The sequence below is a fragment of the Antechinus flavipes genome, chromosome 3, assembly GCF_016432865.1.
Source record: "Antechinus flavipes isolate AdamAnt ecotype Samford, QLD, Australia chromosome 3, AdamAnt_v2, whole genome shotgun sequence".
Taxonomy (NCBI): Eukaryota; Metazoa; Chordata; class Mammalia; order Dasyuromorphia; family Dasyuridae; genus Antechinus; species Antechinus flavipes.
Window position 1 is genome coordinate 426,366,589 of NC_067400.1, and position 19,554 is coordinate 426,386,142.

At 34.8% G+C, this 19,554-nt stretch overlaps 1 long non-coding RNA gene across 1 annotated transcript in view; it reads right to left on the reverse strand.

Moving 5' to 3' along the window:
• The window catches only part of LOC127554591 (uncharacterized), a 157,774-nt gene extending 143,727 nt beyond the window's left edge, over positions 1-14,047 (reverse strand). Inside the window, exon 1 of the long non-coding RNA XR_007952015.1 lies at positions 13,539-14,047. This is a non-coding gene — a long non-coding RNA (uncharacterized LOC127554591). The remainder of the gene's footprint in view (positions 1-13,538) is intronic.
• Positions 14,048-19,554: the final 5,507 nt, after the last annotated feature.

Sequence of the window (19,554 nt, forward strand, 5' to 3'; positions counted from 1 at the left end):
AAAACCAACAGGAATGACTGGATTCTCTGAGACATGATAAGACTGATGCAGGACTTCAAAATCTGCAGGAATCATTGGATTCCCTACACATGTGAACTAATGGACAATAGTTTCCTTTTGGACTATTTTTAGGATTTATGGACATGCATAATTGCTCATGTTGATTCATGTTATTTGTCACATCACTACTAGCCTGTGTTACTATGTGCTTTTGTAATTTATGTAATTATGTGTAATACCTCCCATATTGATGGATTTATGTATACCTGTTTCAAATGAGCCCTTTCAGAAACTGACTAATCTGATTTGATTCCCCATTTCCTTTGGTGTTTTCATCTCCCTTCCTGAGATGTCAAGAAAGGCGTGATCACCTCCTTTTATGGTGTTTTCACCCCTTTTTTGGGGAGTCAGGGAAGGCGTGATCACTTCCTTTTTTGGAGTTCTCACTTCCTTGAGAAGTCAGGGAGGTCATGACCACCTTATGTTTTAAAACAAAAGAAAGCAGGAGATGTTATGGGCCAGAACTCTGAACTTGAAACAAAGATGCTTACAAGGTACTAAGTGGAATTGATGAGACAATGGTTTTCTAGTTTAGCATGGGTCAGTATGATTGATTTAATCTTACAACAAATAATGGTTTCCTATAATGATTGGTTTATACTCAGTGTGGAGCATATAAGCAGGGACTGAGAGACACAGGAGATAAGTTCTCTCAGAGCCAAGGAGACAGAAATTCATTTCACCTTCAGTCAGGCTTTTGGTGGCTGGCCTGCCCTCCTGCACTTCCTCCACTTCCCCCATCAAGGCTGGTCTGAAAGTCTTTCCAAAAAGTTGCCCAGCCCCAGGAAGGAGGCAATAAAGGATTTGGACTTTAACACCTGGATGTTCTTGTGGTGATTACTAAACTGAAAGTAAGGCTGCCCCAGACACCCTCAAGAAACCAAATCAGAGAACATTACAAAGGATGATGATTGGAAAAAAGCTCTTAGATTTGGCAATTAAGATATCATTGGATAACTTTTCTTATTACTCTTGGTCCCCCTGGTTGGTAATGGTTATAGAAATACTTGGAGATCATAGCTATGCTGTATTTCTTCCGTTTGGCTAAGCTTCACTGAATTCAGAGGTTGAAAAGTGCCATTGGGAATGAGAAAGAGAATTTGGAATGAAAGCTCACTTGTCTGGTACTGCATTAAAGTTATAACACAGACCTGTACTTTTTATCAATATAGAGAAACTCTGAAGTATTCATTCTGTAATGTTCAAATGACAAAGGGCTGGTAGAATCATATTAGAAAGAACTAGTACAAGAATTGTGACCAAAAAAATATAGAAAATCCCTAATGAAGAAGAAAACTGAGAATTATCTACTGGCAGCTCAGAAAAGCCTAAGAATCCTAATGAAGAATGACAATAGGTGCAAAATGCTGGGAACTATTAACAACTATAGGAAAGATTTCCTGGCAGAGAGCTGTAATAAAAAATGGTTTCTGGGAGCCCCACCTAGTTCATGTCTATTAATAACTGAGCATATCTTAGTCTCTGGGAGAGTGTTGCTCATTGAAAGATATCTTTATTTTCCATGAGTTCTATATGGTCTTAGTTCAGTTTTAAACTTTCATACTTTTAAAATATCTTGAGGTCTTATATTTGATATGTACTAAGCTATCAAAGCTTAAAATTACACTAAGATTAGGGGACATCCTAACTATCTGCTAACCTCAATCTACTTTTAAAAAAAGTTTCTACTCTGAGTTTTGTGAACTTTTGGTATTCCTAGATTTTCTGTGTATAAATAACAAACTAAAGAGACAAGAAATCCCACAAAGTACACTTGACCTTTTTGTGTCAAAAAAGCCTTTCCCACAAGGGTTAAAATGTGTTTCTGTGCAATCAGAGACAGAATGGTAAAGCAGAAAGAATGAGAAATTTGAAATCAGAGAACCTTTTTGACCTTTATGAAATTACTTCTTTCTATCTCCTGATTTCCTTCTCTATAAAGTGAATTGATTGAATTAGGCAATTTCTAAGGTCCTTTCCAGTTTTAAATCCTAGGTGGGCTTTGCTGATATGGGTCACATTTGGGGTTTTCTACTATTCTGTTAAAAAAAAAGTTTGCTGTTGCTGATCTCAACTTATGATTTATTTATAGTGTTTTAAAGCCGGCATGAATAGATAGAAAATTGTACTGCTTAGTCGATCATGCTGACAAAGCAAGTTTTGCTTTTTTTTTTTTTTTTTTAATCTCTTTGCATTGAGAATGTGGCTGCACAGAAAACAGCATTTTTAAATCCAGAGAATGTGCAGCTGTTTGGCTAGTTGACTAATCACTTCTGAGACTTTCAACCCTCTAACATAAGTCATTTTGGGAATGATAGCTATTTCAAAGAATTGCAAGGCTCGGCACTTCTGAAGACCTTTTCATCATTGAATTTTAAAGAGCTGAACAATTATTCACTCATCCTAATCCCAACTTTGGGTGAAACAATGGAATGATATTTTTAGAAGAGCCAAAACTACCAGAATGTTGGCTAAGACAAAGGCTTCATGGCAAGTTTGTGGTTAATAAACAGCTCTTCCACAGGCCACATGGCATAAGGTTTGAATATTTGACAGATGCTTTATTTTTCTGCATATTGTACATTAGCCCGATTTCTCATCATTTACTTCAGGTGCATAATAGAAGTGCCAAGATAATTTACCACATCTATAGATACTGTGGGGAGGAAATTGTTTAAATTTTCATTAAATACAGCACATTTGTATTTTGAAGCTGCTTATAACAACTATGTCCAAGCCTCCAGCTAACCAAGTGTGGGAGTTCTATTGGGATATCATAAAGTAGAGAAAAATGGGCTTAGAAATTAGAATAAAGTTGGCACACATAGAAAGAGTAAATCCTATAGGTTCTATAGTATTTGGTGCTATTGAATTCTTATGCTGGTTTGCTGAAGTATCTGAGTTTTCTCTGTTCCTACTTCATTAATAGCTTCTGGTCATAGGAAAGATTTATTGGTCTGGATTCTGCAATCCCACTTAATAAGTTAGTGTTAAATTATACTTCACCTGATCCAGTTTAGGAAACCAATTTCCCTCCTTTGGTTTATATAGTTGACATATCCATTTAATGACTGAAATATCCTTTATAGTATGATTTGTGGATGAAAAATTATGGTATCTTTCAATTGTAATTTCTATTGTGGTCTCTTTTAGTGGTTATGATTTTATGATTTTTGCAATTTATGTCTTATATACAATAGTGTTACATTGTTTTGAATAAATAATTTTATTAAATTAAAAGAGACTCCTGATCTTTAATATTTGCAAATAGTTGTTAAATGCAATGAAACAAAATCTGGAAGGAAAATGGAAATTTAAATCAAGGAATAACAGTGAAATGGCACAGTGGAAAGAGCATTGCGTGAAGGCACAGGATCAAGATTTTAATTTTGCTATTTACTTTGAGTGGATGACTCTGAGAGTCAGCTTCTTTATCTATGCAAAAGGAGTCAAAGTATAATCAATCAATCAATAAACATTTACTAAGTACCTACTAAGGCAAGGCCTGTGATAAATTCTGGGAATACAAAAAGAGGCAAGGATTTCTTCCCTCAAGTAGTTTACAATCTAATGGAGAGACAAGGTGCAAATACTATATACAAACCAGTAATATAGATGATAAAGAAGAAATGATTAACCGAGAGAATTAAGAGAAATTGGGAAAGGTTCTTGGAAAAGAAGGGATTTTTGGTGGGACTTTAAGGAAGTCAAAGAATCAGCAGGCAAGATGAGCAAAGAGATCACTGGAGGACAGCAAGTGAAAATATTTATAGCCAAGAGATAGAATGTGTGGAATTCTTTTTCTTCCTTTTAATATAATAGTTCTCTCTGCAAAAGAAGGTTTTTCAAGGAGATTTTCTTGGAGGCAGCCTTAGTATCAGTTCAGATCAATAATTACCCCAAATGCAGCCAGCTGGTAAAAATACAAATGTTTATTTCTCCTGCCAAGTCTTGTCTCTTTTCTTGGGCCTGGATAGCTAGATTCTTAGAGGCCTCTCTCTCTCTCCTTGGTTCTAAGAGCTCTTGCAGTTTTGTCCCTTTGCTTCTGCCTCTGCTTTCTTCAGCCTTCAATCCAGCTCCACTCTTCATGTAATTCCACTGAAATCTGTCCAAGAGCCTCTGTTTGTTTCTTTTATATGAGAGAGAGAGGAATTGTGGGATACGAGAGAGAGGGATTATGGGTTTTCTCCCATAGTGTTCTCTGGCCCTAAGAGCTTCAAGGGAAGTGTGAATTCACAAAGTTACACAGTTAACTTTATGAATCTCTCATACTTGTGAACTCCAATGAGTAAAGGTGTGAACACAAGCATTGTATTAATTAGTTCTACTTAGTACCTTGTTTCAGGTTCTGGCCCAAAACATCTTCTTGTAAAATCAGATCAATAATCTATCAACTCTAATGAGTTAGCAGTTTGTAAAGATTCCAACAAGAATGTCTTTTTCAAGTAAAAGTCCAGGGTCAGGACTGAATCAAAGAATATGTAGTGGGGAATAAAGTATAAGACTATAAAAGAGGAGTATGGAATTATGAACAGATCTGGACACTAAACAAAATTTTGTATTTGACTGTGGAGATAAAATGGAAACTAGAGTTTACTGAGTAGGAGGGTCACATGGTCACTTTTGTATTCTAAGAAAATCACTTTGGTTGATAAATGGAGGAATGAGGAAACATTAAGATAAGTAGACAAATGCACTACTGGCTAAGGCAATAGTCCCAAGAATGAAGTGATAACCTACAACAGAATGCTGGCAGTATCAGAGGGGTGCCATATTTGAGAGATGGAGCAAAGATCAAATTGATAAACATTGGCATCAGGTTGGATTATGAAGGGTTGGTATGTGAAACATAGTGAAGGGTCAAGGATGATTCCTAGCATGTAAGCCTGAGAGACTAATTACTTACAGCTTAGATGGCCTAATAGGACCATTATAGACCCTTATAGGATATGTGACGTAACTTCCTGTTTTCCTCATTTTTAAAGATAAAGATTAAGGGACATGCCAAAGGTCACATGAGTAGTAAGAGGCCAAGGAACTAACAAAAATCCCTTCCAAACTATTATTAAAAAGGAAGGAAGGAGGAAGGAAGGAAGGAAGGAAGGAAGGAAGGAAGGAAGGAAGGAAGGAAGGAAGGAAGGAAGGAAGGAAGGAAGGAAGGAAGGAAGGAAGAGTGGGAGGAAAGGGGGGAAGGAGGGAAGGAAGGAAAAGAAAAAAATTATGATAATTTATTTAACATTATTATGCTTTTTCTTGCTCTCCTCTACTCTCCCTTTCCCTTTCTTTTTCCCCTGTTTTCTCCCATTCCCTCCCCTTTTTTTCTTTCCTATTCTTTTTTTTTTTTTTTTTTGAGTTCTAGAGCCTGAACTGTAGTAAAGAAAATCTGGTTTTAAATATGACTTCAGACACTTACAAACTGTGGGCAAATCACTTAACTTCTGCCTGCTTCTAGTTTCTTCATCTGTAAATTGGGAATAATAATAATAATAATAGCACCATTTCCCAGATGGTCATGAGGTCAAAATTAGAGTTTGTAAAGCACCTTATGTACCATAAAGTGCTATATAAAGAGTAGACTTGTTATTAATTACAATTTAATGCAAAAACAAGAGTATCTCTCTAATTCTACTATAATGATAGCTTCACATTATATTTTAATCATAAGCTAAGAATTGTGCCTAGAAAGCTGAATTCCAAATAGTGGGTTCCAAACTTCAGAAATAAGTTGGAATACTGACTCAAACTGCTTACGGATTTTTTTTTTAGAAACAATAAATTAGGGATGATGCTCAATAAATATTTCTTGATGGATTGATTGGTTGTCTGACTGAAAATTCACGAGCTCATAAATCAGACTGACATCCTGGTTTGGAGAAAGCTGTAATGCAAAAACAAAACAAAACAAAACAAAAATAGTCCATATTTATCTGATACTTTCAGGTCAGTGAATCACTTGCTTTGCTATAGTGCTATAAGATATAATTATTATTATTCCCAATTTACAAATGAGAAAATTGAAGCTCAGTGACTTGGCTTGCCCAAGGTCATCAACTCTGTGTGTGTGGGTGGGTGTGTGGGTGTGTGTGTGGGTGTGTGTGTGTGTGTAACAACTAGATGGTCCAGTGAATAGACTGCCAAATTGAAAGTCAGAAAGATTTATCTTTCTGAGTTCAAGTCTGGTCTCATATACTTCATAGCTGTGTAACCTTAGGCAATCACTTAATCCTATTTGCCTCAGTTTCCTCATCTGTAAAATGAGCTGGAAAATGAAATGGCAAACCATTCCAGTATCTTTGCCAAGAAAGCCCAAAATGGTATGAGAGACTCAAATATAATAAAATGACTGACTATATACACACATGTGCACACATATATACATATGTGTATACATATGTGCTTTATTTTGTGTATATAATTATATATTTATGTTGCCTGTGAATTCTCTCTCAGAACAAAAAATAAAATGTGATCCAAATAAAATGACTTTAATTCCATATGATAGCATATACTACATTCAAAAGTCATAGATTCTCACCTTGATCTGAATATACCTGAGATTGTTTTTTACCATTTATATAAATTCAATGGACTTTTAACATTATTTTCTTTTATGTTTTTGTCATTCTTCATATTGTTCTCATGATTTCTGCTCACTTCATTGTGTCATTTCATACAAATCACCCCAAATTTCTGAATTTTCATCTGAATTATTCATAATTGTAATTTCTTATAGTATTAGAGAATTCTCTTTTGGGAAGACAATACACAAAGCAGATGTGGGTTTTTGAAATCCAGAAATCAAGAATAGGTATGTGAGGGGATGAAGGTCAGGCTAGGCTCCTCTGCAAAATGGAGGCTACAGAAAGAACTCACCAATGGGAGCAGGAGAGAGGCCTTAGAGAGGGATGTTTTTTGTTGAGAAGATCATAGGAATGGTTGGGTGTTCCAGGATGAGGAGACTCTAGGCCTGAAAGAAGATCCAGAATGAGAGACCATGATTTTGATGTCAAGAAGCTAGGAACAGAGCCAAAAAGAAGAAAGAGGGATGAACGTCTAAAAGGGAATTTCTTCTTAATGTAATCAATCTCTTTGATTTACCCTTAATGTGAAAGGACAGTTAAAAAAAGAGGAATGATGGAGAACAATATGGCTTTTGTGCCAGAAAATTTTAAACATTAATATCCAAATTGTGAAACCACAAATCCTGTGTTTCCTGTATAATAACATTCTGTGTCTAGATATATTTACCAGGGAGAGGAAAAAGTGAGGAGTATAATGGAAGAATCATGTGGTTAAATTGGTAGAATGCCAATGAAATCTGTGACAGACTTCAAATGTGGAGAAACACAGATGTAAATCTACAAGCAATTCAGTTTGTTAACGGAAATCTAAGCTTACCAGTTGAAGCTATTTCTAGCTTAATTTTGTGACTTTTCCCCTACTACTACTATCATAGTTCACAACAATCCACCACCAGATGTTCAAGTCACACTAATGAAGATCCTTTGGAGCTATTGAGGATTAACTGTACCCTACAGGAACCCAGGATTAAATCAGGAGGTTCATATTAATTAATTTAATTGGACAAATTTTAATTTTTTTAACAAATTTATTGTTCATCTCAGAATTTTCAAGACAAAAATCTTCATTTTGCCAGTGTTTCCTGAGTCTAAAATTATTTAAAGAACAAAATGATTCTGCAGGGAGCCAGAACTGGAAGCAGTAAACTAAAAAGTTTGTCAAAATCAAATACCTAAGTAATGTAACATACCTTTCCCCAAATTTGAAATTTTCTGGTTAGATTTAGATATTGTCCATATCTTCCATTCATCCCCAGTATCATTGGGCCTTTTTTGTTTTTTGAACAAGACAATTTATTTCCTGATGTCATGCATTTTCAATGATTTTTCTCCTTACCCGAAATGCTCTTCCTCCTCATCTCTCTCTTCCTTTGCCTGGTTTTCTTCAAGTCTCAGGTAAAATCCTACCTTTTACAAAGAAGACTTTCCTAAAGCCTCTTAGTTCTATTACCTTTCTTCTGAGATTATGTCCATTTTATACTGGATATATCTTGTTTGTACCTCAGTGTTTAAATGCTCTCTTCTCCATTAGATTCTAAGCCTCCTGAGAGTAGGAGCTGGTTTTGCCCTTTTTTGCATTTTGACATGGTGTCTAGCACATTGTAGGTTTTTGATAAAAATCTGTTGACATGTTAGCTTGCAAATCATTCTTAATTTTGTACAATAAAACTTGTTTTTTGTGCCTTTTATGATCACTCATTCCATTTATATTTATTGCACCACTCATTTTCACTCTAGCCATGTTTGTGATTGGTAGATAGTGTAGAGTCAGCTAGGTGATGCAGTAGACAGAACATCAGACCTGGAATCAGGAAGATCTGAATCAATTCCAGTGATAGATACTATCTGTGTGACTCTGAGCAAATAACTTCTTTGCCTCAATTTCCTCAATTATAAAATGACAATAATAATAGCACCTACCTCTTTGGGCTGTAAAGATAAAATGAAATAATATTTGGTAGGTGCTTAAAATAGTGCCTGGCACATGGAAGATACTTAATGAAAGCTCATTTCCTCCTTCCTTCTTGTTTGTCCAAGTTGGATTATTCTGATCACTGCTTCCTTTCTAGATGTTAACCATCTTTTGAATCATACAACCTAAAATGTTACTAGGAATTAAAGTCAGTATCACTAGCCTGTAATTTGAAGTTTCATCTTTCCTAAAAAAAAAAAAAAAAAAAAAAAAAGACATTTTATTTCTCTTGTACTTCAGTATGTCTTCCTTTATTCATAGTATTTCAGAAACAGAAGCAGAAGCAGAAGAAGCAAAAGAAGGAGAAGGAGGAGGAAGAAGAGGAAGAGAAAGAGAAGAAAGAAGAGGAGGAGGATAAAAGAAAAAATAGCATACAGTTCTCTGCCAAATATTTAGAATGATACATCATGTCTAAAGCATATTCAGATTTGTCTATCACTAAGAATATTATTTGATAATAGGACTCTTAAAAGAGAGAAATTTTCCACATAGGGACAGAAGAGAATGCTATTTTTCTATTTTCAGACTGGTTAGATATAGAGACCTTTGGCTCACTGACATTAGGGCACTCTGTGTTGTGGCCATAACAGTCTAGTTTTTTCAGTACCAGAATCTCTCTAACCTCTTTAGGAATGCCTGATTAGCATATTAGGACTTAAGTCCCCTCAGTAGGGAACTTCAGAGTCATTTCAATGGTAGTGCCTATTTGGTTTCATGTAGCACCTGGGGAAAAAGGGACCACTTGATTCCATTTTTGCTCTTGTGTAAATCTACTCACACATCAAAATATTCTGACCTGAAAACAACCTATCCTAATGGTGTCGCTGCTTCTGCCTAAGATATTTCTAATTATGAGTGTGGGCTGAATAAAGATATTCATTTTACCTGTATACAATTAGTCTCAATGGAATTTCCTAGAACACACTTAAATTTGGCTAGGACTCTTTAGTTAAGAAAAATAGGAGTCTGAAATTCCAAGTTATTATATCTATATCCCAAGATTTGTCTTAGGGGAACTAGACAACAAGAGCTGGAAGTGTCAACCCTGTGACCCACAAACTGTGGGAATTATCATTCTTCTGTCAGATGCCTATATTATAACTAAGGAGATTACCCTGAACTTTGTTCTTTTGGTTATCCTGTCCCTTGACCTCATAAGCAGAGTCCGTAGGTATACTTTTTGATTCACACTGATTTAGGAAGGGGAGAGCTACTCATAAAAACTTTTAACTCCATCTATTTCATTAGTGCTACAAAATGTTGTATAACCACTTTGGTTTGGAGCACATATGAATGTAAAATAATGGCTCCTATTAAAAAGGCTATTTCTATTCAATTCAACCAATATTATTAAGCACCCACTGTGTGTAGAATATTATATTTGTTTCTGAGGAGGTAAAATTATCACATATCTATCATATATCACATTTTCCTTGCCTTAAGGGATTTTACTATCAAGGATATAGCTTTAGATTGGATTCTAAAATCCTTGACTAACTTCCATAGGAGGCAAGGCTTTGCTACTTAAAGAAAATACAGAATATCTTCACTTAAAACAGTGGAGTGTTTTTCCCAAGGCCATCCTGAAATCTTCTCATAGCCCCTTCATTGAAACCTTTGGTTGTACAGCTATTTTATCATGCTTCAATCAATTCAATGAAACAAGCATTTATTAAGCATTATTAGCATCTTGTGGGTTAGAATTTCTTATTTTTTTCTTAAAAAGAATTTTATACAATTTTCTTTTTCTAATAGATGTTTACAATCTAGCCAATTTGATGGACAGGCTTTGGCTAAATGGGTAGTTCATTGTATTTGTATTGTTTGGGACCCAGTAGAAAAAGTAGTAACCATGGGTAAAAATTGCCCGAAAAGTGGTTGATTGATGTAAAGGAAAACTTCCTAACAATCTGAGGTATGCAAACGTAGAATGTGGTATCCTGGGAAGCAATTCTCTACTCACTTTGGTGACTTTTGCATCATCTTGCAGGCATGAGACTTTATTTGGAATAGGGATTCTTAACTTGGAGATCTGTAGACTGTCAGGCCCTCACCTTGGGTTCTATGGATATATTTCAGTAAGTACATGATCTTGGATGGGGCAAAATTTATATCTTTATTTTCAATGACTTCTAAACACTTCTTTCAGGTATCAATGTAGGCAATAAGCAATATTCTCAGAAGAGATCCATAGGTTTCATCAGACAGTCAAAGGAGTCCATGACATACAAAATATTAAAACTCACTTTTTTTTAAGTATTCTTATTCAGGAGAGAGTGAATACAGAGAATTCAAATGAATTGACTGACTGAAATTTAGGAAGACAAATTCTTCTCAGGGTATTAAAAAAAACTCTGAAATGAGCATCTCTTCTTCACTCCTTCACTTCTCTTTTGCTCTCCTTTAGCTCTCTTTCCCTCTTTCCAGCTCTCTGTTCCTTTTTCCACACATTCCATGAAGTAGAACAACAGATTTACGTTCTGAAAAATGGGAATGGAAATCATGTGACAGCCAACCCAAGAGATTTGTGAACTCTCAGCAAAATACCCTAACCCTCTATTCTCATGAGGACAATGAATAAGGTTGGGGATCTCATTCATCAAGAATTCTCCTTATGATATACTTCGACAACGATATTGTTTGAGGACATATTTTGATGAAAGTGGATTTCTTTGACAAAGAGACCTGAGTTTCAATCGATAAATGACGGACAAAAGCAGCTACACCCAAAGAAAGAACACTGGGAAACGAATGTGAACTATCTGCATTTTTGTTTTTCTTCCTGGGTTATTTATACCTTCTGAATCCAATTCTTCCTATGCAACAAGAGAACTGTTCGGTTCTGCAAACATATATTGTATCTAGGATATACTGCAACATATCCAACATAAATAGGACTGCTTGCCATCTAGGGGAGGGGGTGGAGGGAGGGAGGGAAAAAAAATCGGAACAGAAACGAGTGTCAATATAAAATAATTATTAAATAAAAATTAAAAAAAAAAAAGAATTCTCCTTATGAATAATAGTGGTGGTTTCTCCTTAGTAGAGATACTCAGATTTAAATAGTTTCTAAGACAACTCCCACTTCCAAGATTTATGTGGCTCTACATAGGTTGTATGGGTGGAATGACTCATATCTTTAGAGGCGAATGACTTGTGAGTGGGGCAGGAAAAGAAAGTTGTGGTATAAATTTGAAGCCAAAGGAATTGAATTTGACTTGTAACTATTCAACTTTATTTTTATGGTCTTTAATAAGTCTTTTAACATATCTGGTCATCCATTTTTTTTCATTTGTAGAAAGAATGAAGATGGATTATGTGACCTCTAAATTCCAAATCTTTTTTTTTTAATAATTCTGTCTCTACCATTTACTTTCTGTAAGATTTCAAACAATCCACTTAACTTCTGACAGTTTATTGATTTGTTACTGTTCAGTCTGTGCCAAGCTCTTCATGAACCCATTTGGGTATTTCTTGGCAAAAATACTAGAGTGATTTGTGATTACCTTCTTCAGCTTATTTTACAGATTAGGAAACTGAGGCACACAGGGTTAAGTGACTTGCCCAGATATTACACATTTATAAGTATCTGAGGCCAAATTTTAACTACATTTTTCAAATTAGAAAACTGAGGATTAGAAAAGCTAAGTACATTTCCTGTGTTCACAGTAACAAGTGGCAGAATTTGGCTTTATTTCGTGCCTGCTTATGCCAGGTCCAGCACTTTTTCAATTATGTCATAAGTGTGCTTCTTACAATAGCTCCATGAGATAGATAGTACAAGTTATCAATCTACTATATGAATGAAGAAATTTAGACCTAGAAGAATGAAGTAATATGGCTCTCAGGAAGCAAAGATTCAAATCCAAGTCTGCTGATTCCAAATTTTCTATTACAAGACTAAAAGTTACTTGCCGGACTACTTGTTTAGCCTCAAATGATAAATACTCATCATGGTATGGTGATGGGACATCATGGAGCATCAGGAGTCCTATATTCAAATCTCCATTGTTCAATAAGGTATCCATGAGTATATTACTTAACATCTTTTTGCCTAATTTACTTTCAATACAAAATGATCAACTTGAATAAGATGGTTTCTTCCATTCCTAAAATCTTGTGATTCTATTTCCAGTTACTTATGGTTCTATTTCCATTTGGCCAGATTATACTGGAATTTCCAGAGGCAATGACAATATATTACCATTATTTTTAAATGGTTCATGGCTCCTTCTAAACATCTGTTGGACTCATAAATTATAAATATGATGTAATATGCATATTAAACTATAATTGTTTTATGTATAAAAGAAAATATAATTCTTTCCCCTATAAGGATATCAAAGAAATAGTTTGTTCTTGCAGGTTCTTTTTGTTTTTTTGCTTCACATTCTCAAGGACATCTTTCATTGCATAAATTAGATATAATGAAGTGGAAAAATCAGTGGATGAGAGCATGCATTTCAATTTGCCATCAGACAATATTCTCTGAGAATGAACAGACTGACTCCAACAAAGATAATCTAAAAGTTCAGCTTCTTCTCCCTTGCCCCCTTGAGAAAATACTTTTTGGACTAAATATAATAGTAAAATCAAATATTGAAGCATATTTAGTAGATTCAGCATAGGCTACAGAAACAAGCAATGCTTGGGATAATTCTCTAACAAAAATACATAGTTTGAAGAAGTTGTTGGGTTTTTTTTGACCATTTAACCACAAGGGAATATTAAAAATGACAGTACATGTAATTGTAATCTGAATTAACCCACCTAATTAGGAATCTGACACAAAAGCTCACAAACACTATTATCTTGCATTCATCATGATATTTGCTCAAGAAAAATGAAATAAGCCTTTAAGAAAGTATACTTCTTGGGATCGGTTCCGTGCCCCTGTATTCATCATGTACTTTCCCTGTACTCACCATGAGGAGTTAAACTTAGGTAAAATCGTGCAGCAGCAGGAAACTGTGTATCTGAGCCAATACTCTGCTCCTTCCTTTTAGGTGTGGATGCAAAGCCCTTTCGAAGCAATTGTGTTGGCTTTCCTTACCCAGCTGCTCAGAACTTGCTGACAGATTTACCTTTAGCGGCTTCCGGTAACTCTGACTAGAAGAATATGAACAGCTTCTCCAAGTTGCTATTCTTAACGCTCTTTCCAGAACAGTGCAGAGGGGAGGAAAAGTCCGTGATCTACATGCAACGTACCAGCCTGCCTGAATGTTTGCCTGCTGTCAATCCCCCTTATTCTTGCCAGTGATGACATTCAGCCACCGCAAAGGATCCAGCACTGATTCCTTCTTATGTAAAGCGGGATAGGGCAAGTGTAGGAGATAAGACACTGCTGATCTAACAAGCTAATAGGACTGTTCCTTCATATTAACACTGAATGGGCTATGGAAACTGGAGGAGACTGATTATTTTGCTACATATTTTGGAGGTAAATATGTTTGAATGATTCAATAGTTAATATGCTAGAATTCTGGCAGATGACTGTCAGCCATGCTGTGAGCTGCAGAAGAAATCTCCAGGAGAAACCAGGACTGTCAGCATGATTCCGTAAGCAGAGTAATTCTTCTAGCAAACCCAGCTTTAAGTCACTTCATGAATAAATAAATTAAAAATTAGAAGTTGCTTAACAAACATCTCTATCCATTTGGGATTACTGCTGAATTGACTGATTAAAATGTGAGTGAAATCCATTTGTTTGAAGGTATTGTGGGAGAGCATTAGTAGATGTAACTATTAGCACCAAATGATTCACTGCAGCTCTTGGCTGTTGAATTGCCTTTGCTGCTAGATTGCAAATTTTCTTCCTTCAAAAATGGGTTGTTTTCCTATTCTTGCTTTTCTTGTTACTGTTGTGTCAAATTGATAATAAAGAATACAGAACTCAAATGCTGAATGACTCCACAAATTGAGGTATACTTTCAGAAATTTTTTATGGAGAGAGCACTGCAGTAGAATGGCATTCCATAATAGCTGGAGTTAATTTTGGTTTAGCTGCATTGGCCAAAACCTTGCAATGGTCTAAGTTGTTTCAGAATAAAATCAACAGAAATTATGAGTTGGCGTTACTTTTATGCAATGAGTAAGAAATCATAGAATTGATCCTTTTATAAATTAAGTCACAGCATAAAAATTGGCTATAGGGAATAATTTGTGGGAGATGGAAAGAAAGGGAATTATTAATAGAACTGGTTTTTTAACTACAAAAAAATTAGTCATGTTGATGCAGAAGTCAGACATTGTCAAATAATTATAAGATTCACTTAGAGGTTGTCATGTATGATTCTGATCATACATGGCTATTGAAAGGGTGCAACACCTTTGAAACTATTTGGGGTTCCTTGGAATCTTTTGCAAGCTAAGTTAAAGTTAAGTACCTTGGACAGTTCTGAGGCATTCTGGCTGGATTAAAGCAACAGAGAGATGGAACTGTGTAACAGAATGTGGTAAAAATCCAAGAGCATTTTAAATACAATGCCAAATTTCTGGCAGAAAAGCTAATATTTAGTATAATATCTGGATGTTTCTAAGTATTTAGATATTTTATATTAATTACACTTTACTAACCAAATTGAGAAGAAAATTTTAGAATACAAACTTTTTCATAAGACACTTATGTATGCTTTTATTCACATTAATAGAAGTAATGGGGATTGGTATACATTGATGTAGATGAAATATTATTTTCTTGGGGGGCAAATTTAATATTAGAACAATATTAAAATGGAATTAATTGTTTATGAGGAAAATGTATTGCTTGTTATTTTATGTTTCATTTCATTGATTAAACATACAAATAATTTGATTAGGCAAATATAGTCCATTGAAATCTTATTTCATATTATTGATATCAAAAGGAATTTGCCATACATAGGGAGATTGGTGTTAAACAAGTTTTGAAAAGTTAGGCATTTAATATTTTCTTCATAATAACTTGATGGAAAGTAATGCAAAACGACTTAATTGCCATTCACTTATACTCTTTAAGAGCTTCAGTTCCCTTGAGATAACGTTGTCAGGCTTTTATTAGGATTCCTATTCAATGATGTGGTTGCTATCAGCCTTTTGTTATACAGTATTTGTTCTTGTGGTGACACATGAGCTGTTGCAGGAGGAGCTAAATTATCACCTTTCCTGGTTGTGCTTTGTTAGAGTGAGAGTATTTCCTCCAAAACACTGCTCAATTCTAATGCTGCATTTTAAAATTTATAGTTACCTCTAACAAATGCATAATAATCCACACATTTTGCTCAGTTACCCAGATAGAAATTAAGTATGGACACATTATGATTTATTTTATTATCATAATTTGCCTAGTTATACAGAAATATTTTACATTCCCTAAAGTGTTACAACATATCTATTTGACTTATGTTTATACAGTATAATTACGAAATCAGAAGGTGATAAGTAAAAATGTCCACAAAATTAGATTTCACATGTAAGCTTAGAATTGAGAAAACTAGGAAGCACAGTGAATAGAGTACAAGTCATGGAATCAGGAAGACCTAAATTCTAATTCTGCCTCAAAAACTTCACTACCTGTGTGACCCTGGCCCAGTCACTTAATCTCTTTCAGCCACAGTTTCCAATAGCATTTACCTCATGAGATTATTGTTAAGATTGAGTAAAGCATTTGCAAATTTTAAAGTGTTAAATAAATGCAAGCTATTATTATTGTGCTTTTATACCTCAAAACCTATAGTTTATTTCTACCAATGCTAACTGGTGGCATCAAATGTTCCTTGGAAAAAGCAATTTTGTGTGTATGCTCTTCCAAACAGAAGGGGAAAAAAAGTTTGAGCTGGATTATTCTGCACAACTTAAAAAAAAAACCAAAAAACAAATAGTATTCCCTCCTTGTGATTTCAGTTAATTGTAAAACTATAAGGAGCAACCTAGAATATAGTAACTTATTTTTACATAGCAGTATGTAGTTTGCATGGTATTTTGTAATTTAAAGTATATCTATAATTTATATAAAGTAAATATACTTTTCAAGTTTCCTTGTTTATAGTTTTCAAGTTATCTCATAATATCTGAGCAAGAATGTCAATTAGAATGAAATATTATTTCCCTATATTTACAAAGGATCTTAGAGAAATTAAGTGATTATACTAAGGTCATAAAGCTAGCATCCATTTCAGAAGCATATAGATAGCAGATGGGAGGACAGACATTATGAATGCCTCCTATCCATTATATGTATGTATGTAGGTAAGTAAGTATAATATAATATAAAATAAAATATCTTCACATATATAAGATGGAATAGTGATGATTAGGTCTTAGTTTTTCTCTTTATTTAAACATTGGGATTAGAAAGATTTTTGTCTTAAGGATTTTACATATGTTGTGTACATTGTAGATAAAACTGTGAAAAATGTACTTATAGATATTTAAATTAATAAATACATTTTGAAGCATTTAACCTTAGTACGGGTACTGGATTTTCATAGTTACCTTCCCTATGGCCTTTAACAAAATTGATCCCTTGAGCACCATAATATTATTATTATTTTTTTTTTTTTTTTTTTTTTGCCGAGACCTGTAATTTCTTCAATGCAAAGAATTCCCTGGTGTAGATGTTCCCTCCACAAATGCAAATATGCAGCTCATCTCTAACTTCCAGTTTTAGACAATTGCCTCTTCAGTCAGGAGGCATGGACAGATGGCTAGGCCTTAGTCACACAAATAGTAGGTTTTCTTGACTTGAAGGTCAGCCCTCTGTCCAGTAAGCCAAGCTACCTCTCATCACAACTTATTCTAAATAAATATTCTATTAGCATTGTTGCATTATTCCAAAACAAGGAGGAATAGCACATAATTTGCTTGACTGTTAATAATCAAGGAGATGCCAATATAGTAACAAATTCTGAAGCTCAGCAGTAGGACAAGTATAATATAGATCACTGGGATGAATTGAATAAGATAATTTGATATGGACAAATTAAAACCATATAAGTGGATTAAAATTTGTCTTCACATACATAGGATGGAATAATAATAAATAGTTATAGTTTTGTTTTGTTTTTTTTTTTTCTGAAAAGTATCTGCTGTTTTACTGGTCTCAAAACCTAGGATGAGTCAAGTGGCATTCAGAAGAGTTAATGTACTTGCACTGCTTTGAAATAGGCATAGTTTCTAGAAATTTGGAGGTGATAGTTCCTTTGTATACTGGTCAGAACACATGTAGAATTTTATTATTAGTTCTAGGAACCACACTTATTTTTTCAGTTTAAAGAGCCTTGTGTGATGTCCTTGTTTAATAAGCAGCACCCAGATGAAGATTCAGAAAAGAAAAATGAAAATGGGTCCGCCTGATGTGGAAGAGGCAAACCAGTAGACAGTGGTATTCTAAAAACCTAAAGAGAAGAGAATATTAATATCATAGAGCGGTCAACAATGTCAAAGGCTGAAGAAAAGACAAGAATGAAGACAGAAAAGACCATTGGATTTGGCAATTATGATGTCATTGGGAATTTTGGAGTAACTAGATAAGGTTTGCAAGTCTAACTGTAAAAGATTAGGAAGAAGGAGAAAAAAAAATGGAGGATCTATTGTAGATCACCTTTTCAAATAATTTAGCCAGGCAGAATACATATAGTATGATAGGGTTATGATTTCTTGAGGATAGGGGAGATAGGAAGGTAGAGTTGTAGACAATAAGGAAAGAGCTAGTATTTTCAAGAGAGATTGGAAATAAGTGAAAAAAGTAGATGACATGAGAGACACTTGGTTAAAGGAAATGAAATGAAATTGAATGACTTATCTCAGTGGAGACTTACCCTTTATGTGAGATAAGGATAAGGAGATAGTGGGAAAAGGTATCTAGATAATAAGGGATAAGAAAGGGGAGAAGAAGGAGTTCACAGAAAATGGCTTCAAATTTTTTTTCTGTAAAATATGAGGCAAGGTGCTCAGCTGAGAGGATAGAGGAAGGGAACACTATGGGAAGTTTCAAGAGGGATGATAATATTTGGAAGAGATACTTTGGTCAGTTAAATAATGTGTTAATGAGAGGTCTAGAAGGATTGCTTAGGAATCCCTGGCCTTAGCACTGTGAGCCCAGCTGAGGCTAAGCAAAATAAATTTGTTAGTGGATTCAGGTATAAGAGTTATGTGATTTTCTCCAACTTCATTCAACATTATGTATGTAAGAATAAAAGTGGTGGATGCTGGGAGTGATTTAAGGCTGAAGCACAACAGGCATAATCAGCAAGATAATAAAGAGGACAGAGACTAAATGGGTCAATATAAAATTGATCTAATTCACCAAAGGATCAACAATGGGGAAAAGAGCAGAGAATGGCTAGTGAGAACAGATGGCCTAGGATATAACTGAGGAACTGAGGGTCTGGAGGTCACTATGGTTGAAGATTAGAGTTTGGTAAGGAAAGGCATAAGAAGATGTGGAAAGCCAATATATTGTGGTAAGATAGGGGGATTTCAGAATTCTAGAATTTGAAAATGATACAATTGTGAGTGATAACACAAAGAGTCTGTGACCATATTTGTGTATGGTTGAGATGAAGTAGAGAAATAGGTCATAGGAAGTGAGTAGATTAAGGAATATAATGACTAGAGTATAGAGAGAGTCAATTTGCTCGCACCCTTGTAGCAGGATAGGAATTGGCGAGTAGAGAAAAAACTGACATCATTTTCAGAAGTAATAGTCTCTCTGAGAACCAAATTCTTGTAGATTATGCTGATTGTAGAGTCTTTCTTCCATTACAGAATATATTGTTAACCTGCTCCCCACAGGAGCAGGGGTTCCCATACACCACTAATGAAGATTGCCTCCTTTTCCCTCAATTTAAATGGGAATTCCCATAATTTCTTCTCTTGGCTTTCTCACACATTTCTTCTATAGTGCCAATTCTTCCTAAGAAGTTATAGGAGTTGTTTCTTCTTGACAGTTTGTCATTGATT